Source organism: Pseudorca crassidens, chromosome 11 (assembly GCF_039906515.1).
Source record: "Pseudorca crassidens isolate mPseCra1 chromosome 11, mPseCra1.hap1, whole genome shotgun sequence".
In the NCBI taxonomy this organism is placed as follows: Eukaryota; Metazoa; Chordata; class Mammalia; order Artiodactyla; family Delphinidae; genus Pseudorca; species Pseudorca crassidens.
The window spans coordinates 37,055,815-37,078,467 of NC_090306.1; the positions used below are offsets into that span (position 1 = coordinate 37,055,815).

General features: G+C 39.0%; 1 protein-coding gene across 7 annotated transcripts in view; it reads right to left on the minus strand.

Moving 5' to 3' along the window:
* Positions 1 to 22,653, minus strand: part of PRICKLE1 (prickle planar cell polarity protein 1) — a 107,969-nt gene that overhangs the window by 81,589 nt on the left and 3,727 nt on the right. For 5 of the 7 annotated variants that reach the window (XM_067696229.1, XM_067696223.1, XM_067696226.1 and 2 more), the window contains exon 2: positions 21,262 to 21,384. The exons of the other annotated variants lie outside the window; for them this stretch is intronic. The gene's annotated coding sequence lies outside the window, so the exon portion shown is untranslated. The remainder of the gene's footprint in view (positions 1 to 21,261; positions 21,385 to 22,653) is intronic. 7 annotated transcript variants of the gene reach the window in all.

A 22,653-nucleotide genomic window follows, 5' to 3' on the forward strand; every position in this document is an offset into this window, starting at 1 on the left:
ATAATAAAGTAATGCTATTTTGCATAAATAAAATGTAATATTTACACTTTAGTGCCCACATATTCTTGTGTTAGAAATGGAAAGATATTCTGGGAAACACTTACGCTACTTTAAGTCAAAAGTAAAGTACAAAAGAGCATTTCATAATTCTTCTCTTTGTCCATTATTACCATTAAGGGTGAAAAAGAGAGGGAACAACCCATAATTTGTTAATGGTTTATGAGAAAAATGCCAGGTTAATTAAAACAAAAACGGCACAATGTTTCCTAAGATTTACTACCATTTTATTGCAGGGCAAACTTTCTTTAAAATTCCAGATGTGAAAGTGCCTTAGGAAAATTCCGATGCTGTTGTGGAAAATGCGGTGAAGGTCTCCAACAGGACTCGGCATGTCTGGGTCCCCAGCAGCTCTCCCGGGAGCAGCAGATGCCAGCCGGGAGTGGGCGCTGGACCACAGGCTCACTGGACAAGCATCACTTTTGCCTTGGGGTCACTAAGCTACAAAGAAACGCTCTGTTTTAAAAGTCTTCTTACAGAAAGTAATAAAGTGCTATTTCTTGGCTTTTACGACCTTATATTCTTTTTTTTTGGCTGTGCCATGTGGCATGTGGGATCTCAGTTTCCTGACCAGGGATCGAACCTGGGCCTCCTGCAGTGGAAGCACAGAGTCCTAACCACTGGACCGCCAGGGAAGTCCCATGACCTTATATTCTTTTAAAGAACTTCCTTTTCCCATAGAGGAGCCAGAGCTGATGTATACGGTTGACATGGTATAAACCACAGCCAAGGGAAGCTAAACTGAGAAGGCAGAAGATACTGTTGGAAATACAAGTATATTGAATTAGTTAATTTTCTTAGGCAGTCAAATAGCTACCAAACAGGCAGGATTTTTTTTTTAATCTGACATTTAACCAGGCGTACTGAATTGAATGATTTATTTTACATGTCTTTTTTCATTTGTGAGACGTCCTAGCTTTTAGGTTGCAGTGTAGAGGGTACATTTCTGCAGAAAACTGAGAAATTGGGAGCAGTAAGTAGTTTGAAAGAAAAGAAAATCAAAGGACAATGAGTTCAGGCCCATGTGAAGTGCTAGACATGCACTGAAACTCCTTCAAAGAAATCACTTTTTCTTCTTTGTCACTAATATCATCTCTCATTTCAACAGCCACTCTGTTTCCTGGTGGCTTTTAGAAAATAATGGTAACCTATATAATCCATTTAGCCATCAGAGGTCTTTTATTTAGAAGAGTTATTTTGATGTCAAGATGCTTAAATGCTCCTTCCTAATTAAAATGTACCAAAATAGAACCTACTTAAGACTTTCCATGCGAAGGGAAACATCCTGATCTCTCTTCCCTTAGATATAGGCTACCGACCTGCCCTTGGCTCCAGTATTGATTTTACCTGATTTGATTGACCACAATTAAACAGGTTTTTACCACATTCTCAGAGCGGGGGAAGTACATTCCAGGTGCAAAGTCTGGAGCCTGTGCTGAAGGTGTTATACGATACACAAATCATTGGCAAGCAAAACAACTGTATCCATGCTCCCTAAACATTGCTTCACAAAATTAATGTGCTAACCATTAGTTCTACATACGCTGGAAAAGAAATAAATAGGAACAAGTTCTTCAAACAAAGTGGAGATGATATAAATTTTTAAATATCACAGATAAAATGGGAAATCATTCAACATTTAGATATTCTTAGTCTTTGAACTCAGTATTCAAACTTATGTATACCACTTCTATTGTCTGGACTATTTGTTGAAGAGTGTGGAAATAGTACCAGAGACAGAGTGTGGGAGAGAGAGAATAAGTGATCCAATTTTCCATTAAAGGCAAGCTTTTGTTAATTCTGGACTAGGCAGTTATTTAGTTACATCTGTGCTTTGCCGTGGCTGAAGGCAGTAGCCCCAACCCCGGACAGTCACTTCACACATGGCCACTACTGTTCACAAGGAACGGTAGGCAAGAATGGATGTGCATCTGATTCTGGAAAATATTTCCCTTAATCTTGGCAGGTCCCAAGCACCATCTTCATGCAAGAAACACATGTACCATTGGCAGTTCTAAAAACCAGTAATAATATTGCTAACTTGTGTTAATAATATAAAAAATATTAATAGAATACTACCCCCCAAAAGAACAAAAATGTCTTCCAGGACTTGTGATGCCTGAAATGCTATAAATCTCTGAAGACAGGTTATATCCTTCCCACTTCCCTGAGGCATTTGTCACATTGCCAGACAAGATTAGAACCAGATAAGCCTCAGACACTTTTTGAAGATATTAGAAAGATCATGTTAGGGGAAATGGCTTAGGGGTTATACTTTATCAAACCAACATCCTTCAAATGCCTCTTACTAATAATACACTGTTGTCTGCTACAGCAAGATGGTGGGCACTGAGGCAAGAAGGGAACCATATACTTAGTAATAACCTTTATTCTGTTTTCCTTTTCTGTGTGCTTGTGAGGGAAAGATCTATTAAAAAGATAACACAATAACACAATAGAAAATAAGACAATAGAAAAGTCTCCAGCACCAAAGGCATTTTTCATTTTGAAAGCCCTTTCTAACCACTCCCAGTCACTTCTCTGACCTTCTTTTTTCTAAACTTTCCTGTTACTCCACCCAAATTTTTCTCCTGAATAGTATTTTTTTTCCTACTCCATTCGACTCACAGTTTTGTAACACTCAGTCACAGAATAGCTTACTACTGGCATCTATCTTGGGTGAATATGTGTTTTCAAATGCGTTATTTACAGTAGAAAGTTAACGCTATTCTGTCCAAGAACTAATGAACTAATTTGGTTTAAATTTAAAGGTCATACTTTAGAAGCCCACAAATGTTTTTCAATTGCAGGCAAATATATACATTACAAATCCTCACTAGAGATTTTAGCAGAGTGTATAATGAAATCTGTCTTATTTTCCATTTTAGATGTCCGTTTTTAATGAAAATGACTCAACGCTTATGTACAGTAACTATGAAAAGTCATCTCTAAGAATGGCCAAGATACATTGCTAATTCAAAATCACTGTGGGAAATTTGTCAGTCATTGAAGTCACCTTACGGTTGCTCCCAGACAAACAGGTGAAAATGTAATGTCTCAGCCCCCCCATTTTCAAATCAATCAAAAGGCAAAGATATCTTATCTCATTTATTGTATTAGAAAATTAAAATATATGTGCTAACATGGTAAGAATACAAAGGGAAAGATTAGGAGGGGAGGGAAACCTCACTAGAGATTGTCTAGAAGAGTGAAACCCATTTTGAAGATGTAAAAGATGTTGATAACAGACTCAAAGTATATTATACACATAACAGAGCTAAAGGAAATTAAGAAAAGTTGCTAATGTACTTGAAATGTTCCTGAAATCAGCTGAAGTGAATTCTGAAATAAAGCACCTCTGGAAGATATCTTAAAAATAAATTTAAAAAATGAAAAAAATTAGAACTAGCAATGAAAGAAATGAGAAATGAATAAATGAATGAATATATGTAAGAAAAGCCAAGATGAGAAAGAATCAAAGCAAGGCAAAGATCTGCAGATAAAATTTAAATATCAACTTCATACTGTGGTGAAGACGCAAACTCTTCTCCTTATATGAAGAGTGGCTTCAGTACCCTAAATCACAGATGGAAAAGAGAAAAAAATAAATGATGTAACAGTGGAAGAAACTTTGCTGCTAAGACAGATGATGGAGATCACTGGCCAGAAACACTGGATCACCAACAAAGACATAGCTTGCATTCAAATTTTAGCAGATTTAATTAAAATTTTAAAATCGTGATCAGGACAATTTCACAGCTCTGGAAGATAAAGAGCTAAGTTACTGCCACAAACAGAAACTTGCCTGTGGTGAGCCAAGTTCAAGCAGGGTGAATAAGAATACTGACTGCGGCTTTTTCAAACTACACTTACATATTGGGTTTTTTAAAAGCCATTTATATGTATATATATATTTGCATTTCTTTGCAAGACTTAATTACAGACAAACAAAAATCCTGATCAGTTGTTTCATAATTAAATAGAATATAGTTGGGAGATCATATAATTTATCAATGCAAACCAGGACATTTTTTGAGTGCAACTAATAACTATGTTGGGACAATAGACATAAACCAGGATGTATAGTCATCCTAAATATAGCACAATTCTAAAGTGAAATAACATTAAAAAAATTGGACTCACCACCCCCCCTTCTCCCACTATGAAAAATGTCCCTTTCCAAAATTCTATTGCAATCCTTCTGGAGGTCGTATTTTAAAATGTAGGAATAACATTTCCGAAACTTCACTGAAGAATTCAAAGAAATATCCTCAGAAGGGTTAGTTGTAAAAGGATTTAATTTAATTTTTGTCAGTTTCAGAATCATTTGGATTCCAAAGTCCAAGTGGAATGTAAACAAAAGCAAAAGGATACATTTACTGTAATGTATCCAGATGTAGAGCTTAGTGACACTGGTAATAAAGAACAATAATTCAATTATTGCAAAAAGGATTAGCTTGCATTTAATTTGCATTAAATAAATACAAATACATTTCATCTGGGGCAAGACACTAGCACTAGCAAACTGAAAGTAAACAAAGAATCTCAAAAGGAGTTGACATTGATACCACATGTTTGAAAATATCGTTCATAAATATGAGTCAGTACGGTCAAGGTCAAATACAAATATTAATATCTCAATTAGGGTTCCCAGATTCAGGGACATCTGAGTTGCTGCTGGATATCACCAGCCTTCTGGGGACAGCAGCTCTCTCTGTGCTGAGGAACATTCAAGCAGCACAGCAGGACTGCTATGGGTGACGCCTAAAGGGAGAGGCCATCAGCGCTGAAAGTTTTAAAACAGGGGGTTCTTCCAAATTCTCATCAGCCAAGCAAGTTGGAGATAGGGGAGAGCAGTGTGGGGAAGAAAACCGGTGGGTTGGGTCACCTTAAGAGCCCAGAGAGTCTGGGAAGTACCTCCATCTAGGAGGGGTGTGTTTTGGAGACAGGGGGAGTAGAGCAGGGGTGTGGGAAGCAACTGTCCCACCTCAACCTCCCCCCATGCCCCATTCCCAAAGTGGTGCTTTATCAGAGGCCATAAAGACCCTGATGAACTGGCATTAAAGAAAGCAACATGGGGGCTTCCCTGGTGGCGCAGGGGTTGAGAGTCCGCCTGCCGATGCAGGGGACACGGGTTCGTGCCCCGGTCCGGGAAGATCCCATGTGCCGTGGAGCGGCTGGGCCTGTGGGCCATGGCCGCTGAGCCTGCGCGTCCGGAGCCTGTGCTCCGCAGCGGGAGAGGCCACAGCAGTGAGAGGCCCGCGCACCGCAAAAAAAAAAAAAAAAAAGAAAGCAACATGGAATATAGGATGGGATCCTTAAGGGACACAGGGAAAGAGAAGAGGTAAACAAAAAGGGAGCCCTTTTTATGGGTTCACTCTCCCCAACGACCAAAGGACCAAAGCAGCACATCTTCCTTACTGGTAAAGCCTGGCTAATCCTGCAATTTTTTTTTTTTTTTTTTTTGCCTCTTGGCTTACGGGATCTTAATTCCCAGAGCAGGTATTGAACCCCGGCCCCAGCAGTGAGAACACCGAGTCCTAACCACTGGACCACCAGGGAATTCCCCAATCCTGCAGTTTTATCCATTTGTTCTGTTTATTTGCTTGCATCTGCTTTTTTTTTTTTTTGCTAATTGCTTTTCACCCACAGCCAGTTCCCCTAGCTTCCTTTTTTCTTTTTAAATCAGCACTGACCTCATGATCCCAGAGGCTGGTGAGGGGAGGTTGCTGGAGACGGACTGGGCTAAAGGAACTGATGGAAGAACTACAACTACCCTCTGAGGAGCTTTCCTCCAGGTCTCTGGCTTTAACGCCTGATTCTGTGGCTTTTATACTCACCTACAGTGGGCCAGAATGAGAATCTGGGGGTGGGGGGAGGGGGAGGGGGAGGGAAAATGTGGTTCTGACCTGGAAAGAGACAATCTAAGTAAAATATGGGGGCACTCTGTCTGGCCTGTGTTGCTAGATGGTTAAAGGCAAAGAAGAGACTCGAGTGAGATGCTTGACGGGGTGGGCTCAAGAACCAGGCCATGGAGGGCTCACAGGAGAAGCACAATTTGAACGAAGAAGTGGCACAGTCAAATTTTCATTTTAGATCACTCTGCACTGTGAAGGCAGCACGACTAGAGTCCAGCAGTCTGGATGGTGGTTTAGTGAACGAAGATGAAGAACTGAATCTTGGAGAGAACAGGATAGCTGGTCCCAGAAATGTCCAGGAGGTAAATTAGATGGGACTTGTGGTTGAAGGAATGTGAAAAAGAGGAGTGGAGGATAACATTCAGGTTTCTAACTTGGACAACTAGGTGGTTTATGAAGTTACTGTATAGATATAGGACATATATAGATGGTGGGAAAGGTTTGAGGATGGACAGTGGCAAGCAGAGTGGCTGGCCGGGGAGGTGACAGTGGTGTCTCAGCGTAGGTACCCTACGTGTTGATCTCAAGCAAACTGGGGCGAGAACGTACTGGACTCGTGTAAGAAGTCTGGATTCCAGTCTGGTGCTAACATTTAGTAACTGTGTAACCCACAGTGATTCTCTCAACCATGGGGAACCTGATTCTTCATGTATCAAATGAGACAACTGACCCACAGTTTGTTACCAGGACTAAATGAGAATGTGTGTAAAAGCATTTTCAATGCTGAAGCACTGAAAGTCTGAACCTAAGAAAGTCTCCACACCCCCCTACACTCATCAAACGTTTGGTACTATTTTCAGCCAGGAACCAGAGGTACAGAAGTGGACAGTAATCTCACAGGGGCTGATACAGTCATCAGGATCTGGTGTCCCAAACTTGGTTTTTCACTTGAGAAACATTTATTTACTCATCAAGGAAAAAAATTTTGAGCCCCTACTTTACACTTATTCTAAAAACAGAAACACAAGTAACACTGTTTTCCTTAAGAGCCTCAAACTTCAGGGTGCAGGAGATAAAATATAAAGAGATGAATTACAATATGTGTTCAGCACTGTAACAGAGGTCCGAGGATGAATGAATTGGATGAATTTGCATGCCATCTTTGGCAAAGGGTTAGCTGAACTCCTTACTATTCCAATTTCTGTATATGAGGGGCAAAAAGATTATTACTACTATTTTATTTTATTATTTTTTTACTACTGTTTAATTTTAATTTTATTTTTTTTGGCCGAGCAGCAGGCAGGATCCAAGTTCCCCGATCATGAATTGAACCCATGCCCCCTGCAGTGGGAGCACATAGTCCTAACCACTGGACAGCCAGGGAAGTCCCTATTTTAATTTTTCAATTGAAGTATAGTTGCTTTACAATGTCCTGTTAGTTTCAGGTGTACAGCACAGTGATTTAGTTATACATAGGGTAGGTGTGCTGAATGCATTTTCGACTTACGGTATTTTCAATTTACAATGGGTTTATCGGGACACCTAACCTGTGGGTTGAGGAAGATTTGCATATGGAATACTTTTCCATATCAGAAGCAAAATTTTATATTGTGATATTAAGCTTCATAATGCCCTTATATTTGCAATTTTTATAAAGTATAGTTCAAGTCCACATTCATTTGGAACAGAAGTGACTGCTTTTAGGTAATGCATTTGTTTTACGAAAGGAAAGGTCATTTCAAATTTGTTTAAGACTGCCATCTAGTGCCTCCTTTCTCCCTATTGGATGCAGAGGCTTTCTGTGAGCAAGTTTAAGGAGAGTCTGTAGTTAACTTTCTGGATTGGTTAACTCAGGTTTTAGATAGATAGCAGTAACCTTTTTCAGCTTGGATGGCATTCTTACGGTACCAGCTGTGCCGATTAAGGAAATTAATTGTCCTGCTCAGCAGTCTTAGAGAAAAAGTGAGGCACAGACTTGAAGTAAAGTAAAAAGCAGTCATTTATTATCCTTTGTTGACCTATGCAATTAGACATGACCCTCAAAACAAGACAAATTAACTCCTTTGTGGTGATGTAATCCCTATAACAGATGGATTGATGATGGAAACATGTAACCCCACCAAAGTTCATGTTTAAGATGAGCAGTGTGGCACTGGAAACTCTGCTCTAGCCGGTATAGCTAAAGATTATGTCAGCGGCTGAAGAGCACAGATTCTGAAATCAGAGTCCTGCAGAGACACCTGCTACAGACTAGATAGTCACTGTGTGACCCAAGGCATTCCTTTGTGAATCAATGTGAAATCAATGTCCCAGCATGATGTTAGGTGGAATTGTGCTAATGGACAAGTAAACCAGTAAGGGACACACAGCAAAGGAGACTTCGGCCTTATGAGCTCATTAGCCAATTGGAACTGGAATAGTTCCAAGACACCTGTGTGGTTATGTCCACCTACCTGAATTACACTGGAAGTTTCAATTGGATATAGTTCCCTTCCATGAGTCACAGATTATTTAAGTTTTACTGTGCACTGTTAAACAATTGTCATATTCCACGCTTAAGTGGCTGCCTTCCAAATGGGGTATGAAGTGATTTTTGTCATAAAATTCACTGGAGTCCTAAAGTATAAACGAAGTGTACTGATTTTAGATAAAATTCCATCTGGAAGCTCAACTTATCAAGACATTGATTTGATTTCAACAGCTCACAGAATTATGATGAGGCAACTCTGAATGGCACCCATATTTCTCTTTCTAGAAAATACCTAGTTTACTCATAAGTAAAATAAATCTTGAAGAAAGTCCTTTCATATTTATTTCAGTTTAATATCACAAGTTAAAAATTCCAAATTCAGTGAGTTCTTGAAAATTATTATATAAACTTTAAAATATATAGTCAAAATAAGAAAATATTTAACTTTACTTTGAAGCAACTATTTTGTATATTTGGGAAATTATTTTCACAAGCATTTATGTGTTAAGGTCAACAATAACCAGTTTAATTTAATACGCAATAGTTTGTGCGAATGTAACCTTAACCCCAGAAGTTGTCTGAGCAAATATAAAACCTTTAATTTCCTAGGCTTTATCGTGCAAATCCCCTCAAATCACCTGTCAAATTCTACCTTCATCTAGCCACTGAAAAATGTAGCCTATTTGAACTGTGAAAGTAAGTATAAATGTCATGGATAGGTCATTTTTGCACATGTTAATATTAGAAAAGAAAAAAAACAAATATTTTGGGTTTCTCCATATTATAGACTTGGTATGAGTTTCAGAGTCAACAAAAAAGACCAGTAGAAGGGATTTTATGAAGAAGTTATTTCCTCCTCCAAGAGAATTCAAAAAGAAGCTAATAGGAAAAAGAAAATATCCCTGTAGCTTATATTATATGTTGATCAAAACCAAAATCCCTGAAACCAGCCTAGGGGAGGGTAAAACCAACTAGCACAAACCCAGTCTGTAGTTAAAGCCAGTGGTGAGAAGCAGACGAACTCCGGGCTCCCAAGCCTTTGGTTTGGAAACAAGCAGGGATTCTGTGGCTTTTCAAATCAAGCTCCTGGGATGGAAGCTTGCACTTGTTTTTATGGTACAAGATGATGATCCCCCAGCAGGACTCGGGTGACCTGGGTCTTCAGGTCCTGATGTGCCAACAGCCTCGTGAAAGTCACTTTCATTCATTGAGCATCAGAGGGCTCATTTACTAATGCAGGCCAAGCATCCTTCCTCTTGCGTGAGTGCATTCCCCAGCCCAGCCCACCACATCGTGGCGTCCTGAAGGATGGAGCGGGTGGGTCACATCTTTGGATCTTCCTTTCCTTTTGCTTCTACTCATCACCCCCTTTCTTGTGTTGTACAGGAATATGTCTATGTTTCTTCAATAAATATTTGTTGAATGAATAAAATGAATGAATGAGAGATAAATTTTAAGTGTGAACAATTCGGGTAGATTTCATATTACAATTAACCTTCAAAGATATATAAGCATTTGCAAATGAAAACTATCTATATTCCAGATTATCTTCATCTATACTTTAGAACATTTAAACAAGGAAATATTTATGGGTTTTTCCCCTGCCAAGAAACATGTAAAATATATCACTAATACTTAATTTCCTTATTTAAAAAGTAACACACCTACAGCATAAACTATGGAAAAAATGAAAAAGGGACACAAAGTCATATCCATTCCTAATCTACCCACCAAGAAATAAACCATTACTAACATTCTGCTGATACAAAAACTTCATGGAGAGTCAGTAGGCCATCCACATAGGGCATCAAACCCAAAGCACCTGGGGACCCATAGGTCCAGGAGAAGGTCCTCAGTTTCTTGTATGTTTTTAAAAGACTTTTCATCAGTTAATCCAGGGAGTTCCTCGAGCACTGCAGGACTGTTTTTTCCTAAAGAAATTTAGTGGCTTCTGATCGCTAATTAGACTGTACTCAGTTACACTGAGAAATGTAATGGCCAAATAAATAAGAATATTCCACAAAGGAGTCAGCTTGAGAAATGAAAATAATAATGAGGGCTACTTTAAAATTCTGGAGCAAAATAACCGAATTACCTTAACAGGCATTCTCTTCAAGCCAGGACCACTAAAACATGTGCATGTCAACTAGACCAAAAGCCAAGGATGGGCCCATGCAGGCACCTCTCCCTTGGGTTGCATTAGAATCAGGCTCACAAGCTCCCATCCATTTTTCTCTTTATGGATGGACTCTATTTGGCCAACCTGCAATCCGGATTTACCATCAGTTCTCCTTCCTCTTAAATTGCTGACTTATACGAATAGGTGACTTGACAAACATTGTTCCCAAAGATCGGGAGACTGAAGTATTTTTTTTTTTTTTTTTTTTTTGCGGTACGCGGGCCTCTCACTGTCGTGGCCTCTCCCGTTGCAGAGCACAGGCTCCAGACGCGCAGGCTCAGTGGCCATGGCTCACGGGCCTAGCCGCTCCGTGGCATGTGGGATCTTCCCGGACCGGGGCACGAACCCGTGTCCCCTGCATCGGCAGGCGGACTCTCAACCACTGCGCCACCAGGGAAGCCCTAGACTGAAGTATTTTATCCTAAGAATAAATTTTTGTATACATTTCTTCTATCTGTGGCTTTCAAACTGTGTGCTAGGAACCAAGACCCTCACCTGGCTGAGGAGGAGACAAGGGCACTGAAAGGGCAGGGCTATAAACGGGAACTTTGAGGTGCCAGGTAACATACAGGGTGCACGGTTAAGTCTGAATTTCAGACAAATCATCAATCATTTTTTTAGGGACATGCAATATTTGAGACACACTTATACTAAATATTCTTAATTGTTTACCTGAAATTCAAATCAACTGGGCATCTTGTGTGGTTTTCTTATCTTGACAAACCTGGCAGCCCTATCACTAACTCCCTTTCTCCCTCCCAACAAAAGCAGTTTCTACTTGACGTGCTGGAGTTCCAGATTATCTTGTGTTTGAGAAAAGTGTTCAGCTATCCAAAAAAAGTTTGTAAACCACTTTGCTAGACGAATCTGGGCAACACTCTGAACTCCACTGTCTGCGGACTTCTCATGAATAAAGCAGAGTGCATCTGGTTGTTGTGAAAATTAATTAAAGCTTGTAAAGCCCTTTGCGATTGGCATGTTCACCCACATATGCTACAAAATATTTATCACACGCCAGACTGCCTGAAAACATACTGATTGCTCAGTGAACAATCAGATGGCAGAAATTCTGGAAGATGTTAAATCACAATTTTAATCTCACTACACTGAAGAACCACATATTGAAACACAGCAGGCCTTCCAGCCTAAGAAGTGAACTTACCTTTGAAAAACAAACGTAACGTAATTTGCTTTTAAAAAGTACAGTATTCTAAATTATACTGTTATGGATTTTTTTCAGCTGAATCATAGTTTTTGAAACAGGAGATCAAGAAATAACAATCAGGAAATGAAGAAAATAGTTCATCTCCTACAAGTCTACTGTCTGCTGTTTCTGCTTGCTAAGGTTTTTTAGACTAAGAAAAAGTTTTTATGAAAACAAAACAGAGATACGAACACAATAAAACACATCTGGTGGCCACTTGGGGACATTTAGGCTGTTTTTTGTCCCAACCATTAGCTTTCATGGAAAGCACTTACAGCACTAAAGCAGATGTCATAAAAGTGCAACACATTATATAATGTTGTCTAAACACTTGAGTCTGAAATTGAAACCTGGCAGTGAAACTGAAGAGTAAATAAATTTAGATTTGTACCAACATAACAATGAAAAGACACAAGGGTAAATAAATACGTGGTGGGTTGGCCAGGTTAATGCAACATTTAAGGAGAAGAGAGAGCCCTCATTCAGAAGCTTAAAGTCAATGACAGAGAAGAAAGACAGGGTCACAATTAAAGTTGTCAAAACTCATCTCTTACTTCTGATTGAAACTGAAGTTTTATAAAGGTGACAATAAGTCCATGACTAAGAGCATAATTAGTCTTAGAGCCAGATAGAAAGATCTGCAATTCACTGAGCATCATGCTTGTCTCATGTTTCCTGCCTTTGCACACACTTTGCCTTCTCCCCAACCTGAGTCACTGTCCAATTCTAATGGCTTGGTCAACTCCTATTCAGTCGTCAAGACCCATCTCAACCATATCCTCCTCTCTGGAGCCTTCCTTAACATTTCACACAGAACAAATGACTTCCACTTTTGGCTTTGTGCCACTACTATATCTAGTACATTTCTATTCCTGCCTCCACCACAGTATTTCACAAGTGCTTAAATGCCTTCCTTCCCTACAAAATGGTGAGCTTTTTAAAGACAGGAACCATTCTTATTTGATGTTTGTATTCCCAGAGCCTAGCACAGTGCCTGGCAAACCATAGGACTCAATGAGGGTGTGCTGAAGTGAAAATGGTGCCCCCAACCTGAAATAAAAATGGGAAGTTTAACATTAAATGGTTAACATGTGTTTGTAAGTGCAATTTCTTCTTACCTTTCAGAGGAGAGAAAAGGCGGTAGAGAATATGCAAAATAGTTACCATCACTTTGAAGTGAATAAACGGTCAGGAAATGAGGCAGAAGATGAAAGGTTCTGTATACCCATTTAAGGAGCTAGAACAACAGAAACTACTGTGAGCTGTCCCTAAAACATCTCTGCAAAAGTATGCCAACTGTAACCTGGAGGGCTGGCCTCCAGACCAAGGAGCAGATGCGACTTTATTTCTATTCCTCCCTCTAACCTTCTGCTGAGAAGGCCCACAAAGGTGTCATTAAGAGATGGAATGCCTTCTTGCAGCACTTTCACACACTCATTACCATCTGATAGCGTTTGATCTCTGAGTCATGGCTGAAGCGACCCAGATTCAAACTGGTGATTATTAATGTCACATTTCTAGAGTACTTCCTATTGGAACAGCACTTATAGTCACTTGCAAATCTGCTGGGATCGGGGCCACGGCTCATTGAGTTGTTCATCTGAGCAACTCACGAACTCCATCTTCAGAGATATAAGTAGTACCCTACTTCCCAGTGGGCGGCTGTAACTTCAGGCTCAGCCTAATTAGAATGTGAATAAGATCCAAGGGCCTGAGAATCTGCGTAAAAGTTAGTGATTTAATTAATCACAAAAATGATTTTTGCTACAAAAATGGAACAGCCAGGCCAGTAGGTATGGTGACACAGGCCAGCATGTATTATTTAAGATTAATACAGAAAGAGTTTCACCACTGACTGCATATTTATACCAGCTTTTATTGGGAGGGTGGGGGGAGATAAGAATATTATTATGGTTTAAAAAATATTAAGAATGCAACTAAAATGGATGCTGGGCTACTTTTATTTTCCAGCAAACCCTCTCTAAATCTCCCCCAATTAATTCCAATTTGGTCAATGGACACACACATTTTAAACAAAATTATAATCACTATTGATTACATAAGTAAGTGAACATACTACTTTGAGTCTTACTTTATAAATTTTCCATATTTCCCATGTATAAACACAGTACTCACGTTTGTAGCTTTTAGTATGAATATAACTATGCCATTGTTGTAACTACATCAGATTCCTAATTTGCTCTGAATATTACTGCATTTTTTTAGTTCCTCATATTAAATTATAATGTAACTTATTAAACCAGACTTTTGGTAAGGGGAAGTGTACATTCTCTTAGGTCTTTAAAACACAGCTACTGTTGAATTTTGAATTGGCCACACTGAATCATGAATAAAGAGACCAGTTTTAAAAGTTGCACCTGGTTAACATGAATAATTTTGAGTAGATTGTTAAATAATTCTAGTCAGGGACTTAGGTAATGATGAAAATTAATAATGATAACAATATTAGCTCCCGTTTGTTAACTAGTCCCCTAAAGTTTTAGCCTCCAAAGGGAAGTCTAGTATTTTAGAATCAAGGAAATTTTGAGCCTAAAATGTCATCAGGCCTCTCACTTATCATTCGGGAAACTGAGGCACAAAGTGGGTAAGAAGTCCAAAAAATTAAGTGACTTGTCCAAGATTACCTGTAAGTTAGTAGCAGTAGAGGCTATAATTATCTAAAAGCATTTAATATAGAACAAATATAAACACAGCAATGTTTACAAAACAATAAAACTTCATCAAACTACTTTAGATAGATTGTAAGTGCTTGCTTATTTTTCCTCTTTCTTTTGTTTCCTTCTCTAGAAAAATTGAACTACTAATTTATTTAGGAGTCATCAAACCAAGGCTCCTTAGGAAGGTGCATCTTGAACGAACAGGCAGCTTCTCCATCAGTAAATTGGGGATAACCTTGGTTAGACCTCTACACAAAGATGCAGTGAAGGTAAATGAGATGAATCTGAAATTGCTTTGTGTACTTCGGAGGTATTAGCCATATTAGTAATAAAGAACCCCTGAGTTAAAACATGATAATTTCTGGACAAATACATTGGCACAGCTCCTTAACAGGAAAGCTGACTCACCGCCAATTTAGCCCTGGAACCTGAGACATTAAAATAATAATTTCAAGCAACCAGGTTTCCTACTGAGCTGGCTGAAATCACTTAGAGGATTAGCTTTTCACCTCTGGAATTTAAGTTAGGATTTCTTGAGTGAAAGATAGTCCATCATCCTTATTTTAACATAAAAGTCTGTCAGAAGATACTACCTTTTTTTTTTTAAGGTTACAGAACAGCATGGGTGCATTATGAAGTGGGAAGTCACATAGCTCACAAATATTTGGTCTTGCTTCTATTAATATGGCATCCATTCGCTATAAGATTACATATCATTGAGCACTTTGTGGTGGAGAGAAGGGAGGAGGGGTATTTGATCAGTTTCTTTTCTCATACACCATAAGATTTCTCTGGCTTTACTCAGATAAGGGAGGAAACAGCTCAGAAACTCCACTGTAGCTGCCCTGCCCCCAGCCAAATACACCAAAAGACTGTTTTGGAGATTTTCTCTCAGATAAAAACAGCAGTCAGGTCTCTGTTTTGTTTTTTTGTTTTTTTTAAGGGTTATTTTATGACATATAGATTTTTCTTTTTTTTTTTTTAAATTTATTTTTGGCTGCATTGGGTCTTTGTTGCTGCGCGCGGGCTTTCTCTAGTTGCGGCGAGCGGGCAGCTACTCTTCATTGCGGTGCGCGGGCTTCTCATTGCGGTGGCTTCTCTTGTTGCAGAGCACGGGCTCTAGCCACGCGGGCTTCAGTAGTTGTGGCACGTGGGCTCAGCAGTTGTGGCTCGCGGGCTCTAGAGCGCAGGCTCAGTAGTTGTGGCGCACAGGCTTAGTTGCTCCACAACATGCGGGATCTTCCTGGACTGGGGCTCCAACTGTGTCCCCTGCATTGGCAGGCGGATTCTTATCCACTGTGCCACCAGGGAAGTCCTGGTTTCTGTTTTTACTTTATATATAACATTAAAATGGTCCACAAATGCCTACCCTGTAAAATGAGAGTGGCCATTTGCTAACTTTATGATTCTATTATGAGAATGAGAATGTAAGAGTAAAACCCTCTAACTAGCTTATACACATTATTATACATATTATTAGATCAGAGAGGGGTGTTCCAATTCGAAGCTCCCCAAATATTTGCAGTCATTCATTCTGCAGGTATTTATTAAGTAGTGCCCTACTATGTGCCAGGCACTACTCTAAGAATGGGCATAAAGCCATATACAAGACAGCATAGAGATTTCTTCCTGGAACAAACAGCTACAATAAGTAGATATCTGTCCAGGAGTGGTATGTGCTATGGAGAAAAGTGAAGCAGGTTAAGGGGTTTTGGGAGTGCTAACTGGTGGCTGGGAAGGCAGGGGCACTGGTGTTTCATGTAAGGTGATCAGGGAGGGCTTCCCTGATATCAGATGCCTTTTGAGCCGAGACCTGAAGGGATGGAGTGAGCCATCTTCCCACTTGGAAAAACCAACACGTGTGCTTTTATATTAGCTTGAAGTCCAGAACAAACAAGATTAGCTGTGAAACTTCAGGAAAGTGAAACCTACAAATAATAAGGCTTACACCATACTTTGGACCAGCCCTCAATTTCTCTCCAATGATCCTGAAACCCTGTTTAGCGACTACTTAATCTCTTTCCTGACTAAAATGCCTCACAGTAGTATCCCTTCACATAACGACTAAGAGAGAGCTTTCCTGTTGCGTTGTACAAACAACCCAAGCAGATAACTCAGGTGTCAATGTCCACTCTGAGGCCCTGATTAGTTGATTTGGCAGTGGGTGTAGGAAAAAAGAGCTCACGCTAGCTGATTTTGCTACTGGCCATGCCTCCACAGTGAAAAAGTTCAGAGGAAACTGGACAGTTATCCAGGTTTTAGAAAGGTGAATTTTTAAAGTTCTTTTAATTAAAAACAAAACAACACCCTCCCTCCTCTCAAGAACAGCAACATACAATAACAACAAAAAAATCAAGTAAACTAGGTAAGTATCAAATGTCTCCTTTTGTTCCTATTATGCAGACACAGCCAGCAGTTATACTGATTGGTTTAAGTTATTTTTATTTAGTCTATGTTCTACAGTAATGGTAATAATGGATAATGATAGGAAATAACCCAATTTTTCAAAGACTGAAGAGCAGAGAAACAAAATGAGCAACAAACTCTTTTAATCAATTTGCACAAAACTATGCAACCAAGAATCTTCCTACCCTTGATAATAAAACTTTCAGATGCATCATAGTTATGAGAAAAACAGAGTGTGCTTCTCATATTTTATTGAGATTTTCTGATTTATCGTATCTAGAACAATATACAGATGTGTGTACATATACATATATCTGTGTATACACACATGCACTGTGGATATGGACACTTTAAAAGCACTTTATATGTTATGAAATATATGATGTGGAATCATGTCTGTAAAAGGATCCAACACAATTGCTGGCTATAAAAAACAATTATAATTAGCAATCGATTTAAAAAGTTTGACCTCTGTAATTTAAAATATTTTAAAATAAGACTTAAAATTGTAATAAAGTTGTACATTTGTCAGATAAGCTCTGAAACCTTTATAGTGATTTGGTTGGGTTATACTTCTTAAACTGACACACATAGGTCACGGCAGAAAACTGAACAATCATTCATTCAACAAATGCAGGAGCCCAAGAGATAAGGAAACATAAGACACATTATGGTTTTCATAGGATAATCTGTTTTTCATAGTACATTAATTGCACTTTCAAGTAATATGCTTAGTATCTTTTTTGTCAACCTCCAGATACCTTTTCAGGTGATGTAACTCCACATTTAAAGCAATGAGGCCAACTGTTAATCTCGGAAAAACTACAGTCAGTACACTATAGAGTATCCCAAAAGTCTGGAAACATAAGGGAAATAATGTATTTATTATGTTACCTTTCAGATGAACAATTACATCCATTGTTTTAAACTTGGAGGCACTTTACCTGAAAGGTACCTGAAGGCTGACAAAAAACATATTGAGCATATTATTTTACTTTATTTCATTTTTAATTTATCTTTTATTGAGGTAATATTGGCTTATAACATTATATGTTTCATGTGTACAGCATTATATTTATACTTCTGTGTACACTACAGAATGTCGACCATATTATTCTAAAATAACTAACATCACATTTTCAAAGATTCCTGAGTTTTGGGACTCTCTGTTGTTGAGTGTCCACTATGTGCCAGGCACTGTGTTAGGCATTGGGTATGAAATGGTGAACTAATGTGGTTCCTCCCTTATATCAATTACCATCTATTCACAGGAGCAGAACATAGATCTTCCCAGAACTGAGTTAAAATGATGTCTATATTTTGACAGCAACATTAGGAATGAACGTAGCTGTTAAGAATGAATGAACAAATGAACAAAACAGAAAGGAAGGAAGGAAGGAAAAATGTTCAGTCTAGTAGGATTAGAAACATAAAATTTTAGAACTGGAAGGAAATCTTAGAGATCATCTAATTTAGTGGCTCTTAACCACAGCTGTGTATCAAATTACTTGAAGAGCTTTTTCAACTTAAATGTACAAGACCCCACCCCAAACCTGCTGCCTTAAAAATCTCTGTGTATTTGCATTTTGAAAAAGCTCCATAGGTGTTTACGGTTCAAATCTTTGGTTAACATGCACTGACCTGGCCTAATTCCCTTACTTTATATATGAGGAACTGAGGCCCAGAAAGGCTGAGTGGCTGACTAGAAATCACACAGCTATTATACTACAGTCCAAATTTTCTGATTTTCAGAAAATGATGGTAGAAAAACTGACTTTTTCTGTACTATTATATTGCATCACCACTGTCTGTTCTTGACTCTCTGCTCAAGAAGAAACAGGATAAATGGACAAGTACTTGACCAAAAGTTACTGAACCAAAGTAAAAAAAGCTAGTGTGTACAGGCAACATGAACACATAAAAAACAAAGACCCATCATGTACCACTGTAACCTGGTTGCTCCCTGCTTAAACAGCCAAGTCAAGCCAGTTTAAAACTCTCCCACACAAATATCATTATTCCTATCAGTTTCTCATTTCAGCACTGCACTGAATAATAATTTTGGCTTTTGTGGGTAAGGAGAAGAAGAGAGTGATTTTTTCTGGTTTATTCCTAAAATTCAGAAGGTTAAAAAAAAATATGTTTCCAATACCTCAATATGAAGAAAGCTTGGTCTGCTTTTAACACGTTTGGCAGTACTTGAGGACATGTTTTTGGCTATTAGCCTGACAAGCTGTTTAAGCTTATAGAAGACCCACAAAGGGAACTTATATGATTAAGTTAGTTAAACACAAACATCTTCTCTGTATATTTTATTCCCTCCCTTCACATTCACAAAAACATAAAAGGCTAAAGCATTTCAGAACTAGGTGAGGGGGCAAGTTATTTATCACTTCAGCTCCCTTCCCAAGGCTTGTGTAAATAAGAACTGAAGCAACTCAATGAAATTATTCATATGATCCTTGCAAGGAACAAAAGCTAAGCATCAGAAAGGAGTTCAAAATTCCTTAGAAGCATATGAATTTCCTTACAAGAAACATCTGTGATGCTCTAATGCACTTCAGAGCTAACTTTATCTCTTTCTAAAAATTATGTAACATGCACATACTTCAAGCACTGAACATACTTATTAATTACATAGTCACGGAAAAATTTAAAATGCTGTCTCCTTTTGACACACATTATAACAAGTATTTCAACACTAGAGCACTAAGGAGTCTTCTTACATAAAATCTAACAGTTCCTGAAATTGTTTGGCAGAGATATTTTATTTATTTATTTTTAGGTCTTTTTAAAAATTAGTTATCTATTTTATACATATTAGTGTATATATGTCAATCCCAATCTCCCATTTCATCCCATCACCTCCCTCCCTTCCCCACTTTCCCCCCTTGGCGTCCATACGTTTGTTCTCTACATCTGTGTCTCTATTTCAAGACAGAGATATTTTAAAGCAAAACAAAATGCCATGCTATCTAGGTCTTTTTCAGATCCTAACGAAGGAACATAGATTATTCAAGCATGTAAATAACAGAGCTGGAAACATCAATTACAGTTAACAAGTTATGAGTTTCTTCAGAAGAATACCATACTATTTACTTATCACTGAGATAAAAGACAAAAAAGAAACAAGTACAAATGCCTCTCGTGAAACTATAACATGGTCTAAATCAGTTTACTATTATTAGATTAAAAGAATGTTGTGTATGAGTGTGTGTGTGTGTGTGTGTGTGTGTGTGTGTGTATCCAGAAGGCTGCACTGCAATGAGGGCAGAGGAGCTGGCCAATATAGAAATGGGTTTTAATAGACTTTCTACTTCAACCATAGTTACTATAGTGGGTTTTGTCACTATAGCAATGGACCTGGGTGGGCTGAGTATCTGGCAGGCTGGGGTGCTCAGCTGGGAAAGCAACATAAATCTCATTCTACCTTGAGTTGAATAAATTTCCTCTGAGAAGGTTTGCTTAATTGAAAGAGTTTTCAAGGAGAAAGGACAAGTCTAAGTGTCGGTTGGTAGGTGCTTCTTACACTAAGGCTAACCTCGCACCCTCTCCTAGCTTTGGTCAAAGCCCCCCACCATCATTCATTAGTGGTGGGACATTGGATGCAGGCAGTAACTTAACCTCCAGGATCTCAGGGATCCCTGGCAGCCTGGGTTAATTTCAGCTGTCTCTACAGGGGCTACATGAAACATGGCATTTACAAATTTGGATTACACAGCACTATTTATTACATGATGGAAGATTTCCAAAAATGCCAGAAGAGATGTTGGCATTTATGCAAGTCAACTACTATTCAACCCAAAGAAGCACTATATTCTATAGGATGTGTTTGCCAGGATTGAAAGAGTCTATGTGAAAACACCCTAATTGGGACCATCTTAGCACCTCAGCTATTGGATACCCTCTAGCTCTAGGTGTTATGTTTCAAATGGGCCAACAAACCATCCTGGAAACAGAACCCCCCAGTCTTGCAACTAATCCCTTCACTCTAAATCCTGAAAGTGTATATTTTCTTATTTTCAGATTTAATAAGTCAAGTATATCTGGTAGCTATTAAAAGATTTAAGCCACTACTGTTTTAAAAGGTTTCAGTGTTCAGAGATTTCAAGCCCACAGAGTGGGTGATCTGGAAGGTTTGGTTGCTGTAGAATGGTGAAATTATTTCCATGGTTCCCTCCCTGCCCCGCCCCCCACCCTATGCCCACTGTTTTAAGAATATTCTTATTGAACTTTCTCTACCTTTTTAATGTGTCTTTAACGTATGTTCATGGGCTCACAAAAAGAAAAGTAGAAGAAGTTGAACAAAAGACGCTGTACCCAATAATCTTCAGTGACCTAAATTGATAATTATAATGACAGATCCCTAAAGAAGGAGGGGGAAAAATTCGAAAACGTTGGCTACTTACAATATGTGATCAGATAACCTTTCCTTCTTTTCTTCTTTGGGGAAATCCAAACTGCTGTACAATGTTTCTTTACGTTTTCCTTTACTGAACAGTCCTCATGCTTGCACAAAGCCAAGGGCCATCCTAGAAAACCAGGGCCAATACTGTATCACATTAAGTGGTGGCTACCTTATATCAGACTTTTTTTAAAAGGTGACAAAAATGGGGTGGGGGAGAGAAGGTGGTTATAAAAAGCTTCCCAGGAAACCAAATAGCCTTTATTTAAATTAAAAGCAATCACAGCCTGATTCTTGGAACACACTTGGAAATGCTTTTTGGCATGCAGCTGCTACATGCCGCCAATATTGTGTGTAATTGGAAACATTTCAAACAGAATTGTTACCAAAGTCAAAGACCATAATTGTAAGCTGTGGGATCTGCACTGCAGATAAAAGCAGGGCAGCTGAGGGAGAGCACGCTGCACCCAGGGGTCTCCTTAAGGCCACATCTGACTACAATATTTTCACTGTATTATTGACAACTCTTTCTTTCCAGAGGCCCAATGAGACAAGAAGGAAACAGAGAGAAGCGTACACAAAGCAAAAGCTGGTGGGTGCTATAAATCAGCATTCGGGACAAAACTCTTAGAAAGGAGTACATGACTTCAGTACTTGAACAACTGAAATAACACAGCCCGCACTTTTTTTTTTTTTTCTTCTGAAGTGTAATCCACTCGAAATGAAAGGCTTCTCTCCCAAGACTTTAGGACAAATCTACCAGTGAGAAAAAATGCAACTGCAGTCGAACCGGTCCGTTGTTTTTTAGGATCGCTTCAGACGAAGTTATGGACAGGAAGGAAAAAGTCAAGTAAAGGGGAATGACAGTTGCCCGCTAGTTTACAGCTCTAAGTTTTAAAATGTTTACACTGGCTTCTGTCTTGCTGGTATTTTTATTTTTATTTTACATTTAAAATCTCTCTTCATAAGGAAATGAATCTGGAGAGGTCTAATCAGTTCAGGCTGGGCAATCGTTCTTGTTCCAGAGAGGTCCATTCAAAAGTGACCAAAATGCATTTAGAGTTTAGTCTAAACAAGCGCACAAAACAGAGACACAGGAAGAATTACTGCATTCTGTTTGCGAGGTTTGTACCCGCCCCCCCTGCCACCCCCCGGGGACTGGAAATAGAGCCAGTGGACCACTGGCTCAGGAACGGTTCTTGGAAAAATCGTGTCATTCTGGCACACGGGAGAGGGGTCCGATTATTCTGTCGTGTCTCTGCGCCAGGAGTGTCATGACATCAGCGTGCTCCATCTTGTAAAGCCTGTCTCTTCGCACCATCCCTCCTTCAGGAGACAGGAGAGTGAGCGAAATGGAGAGTGAGGTGGACCCCCGTGTGCCATTTCGGGCCAGGCC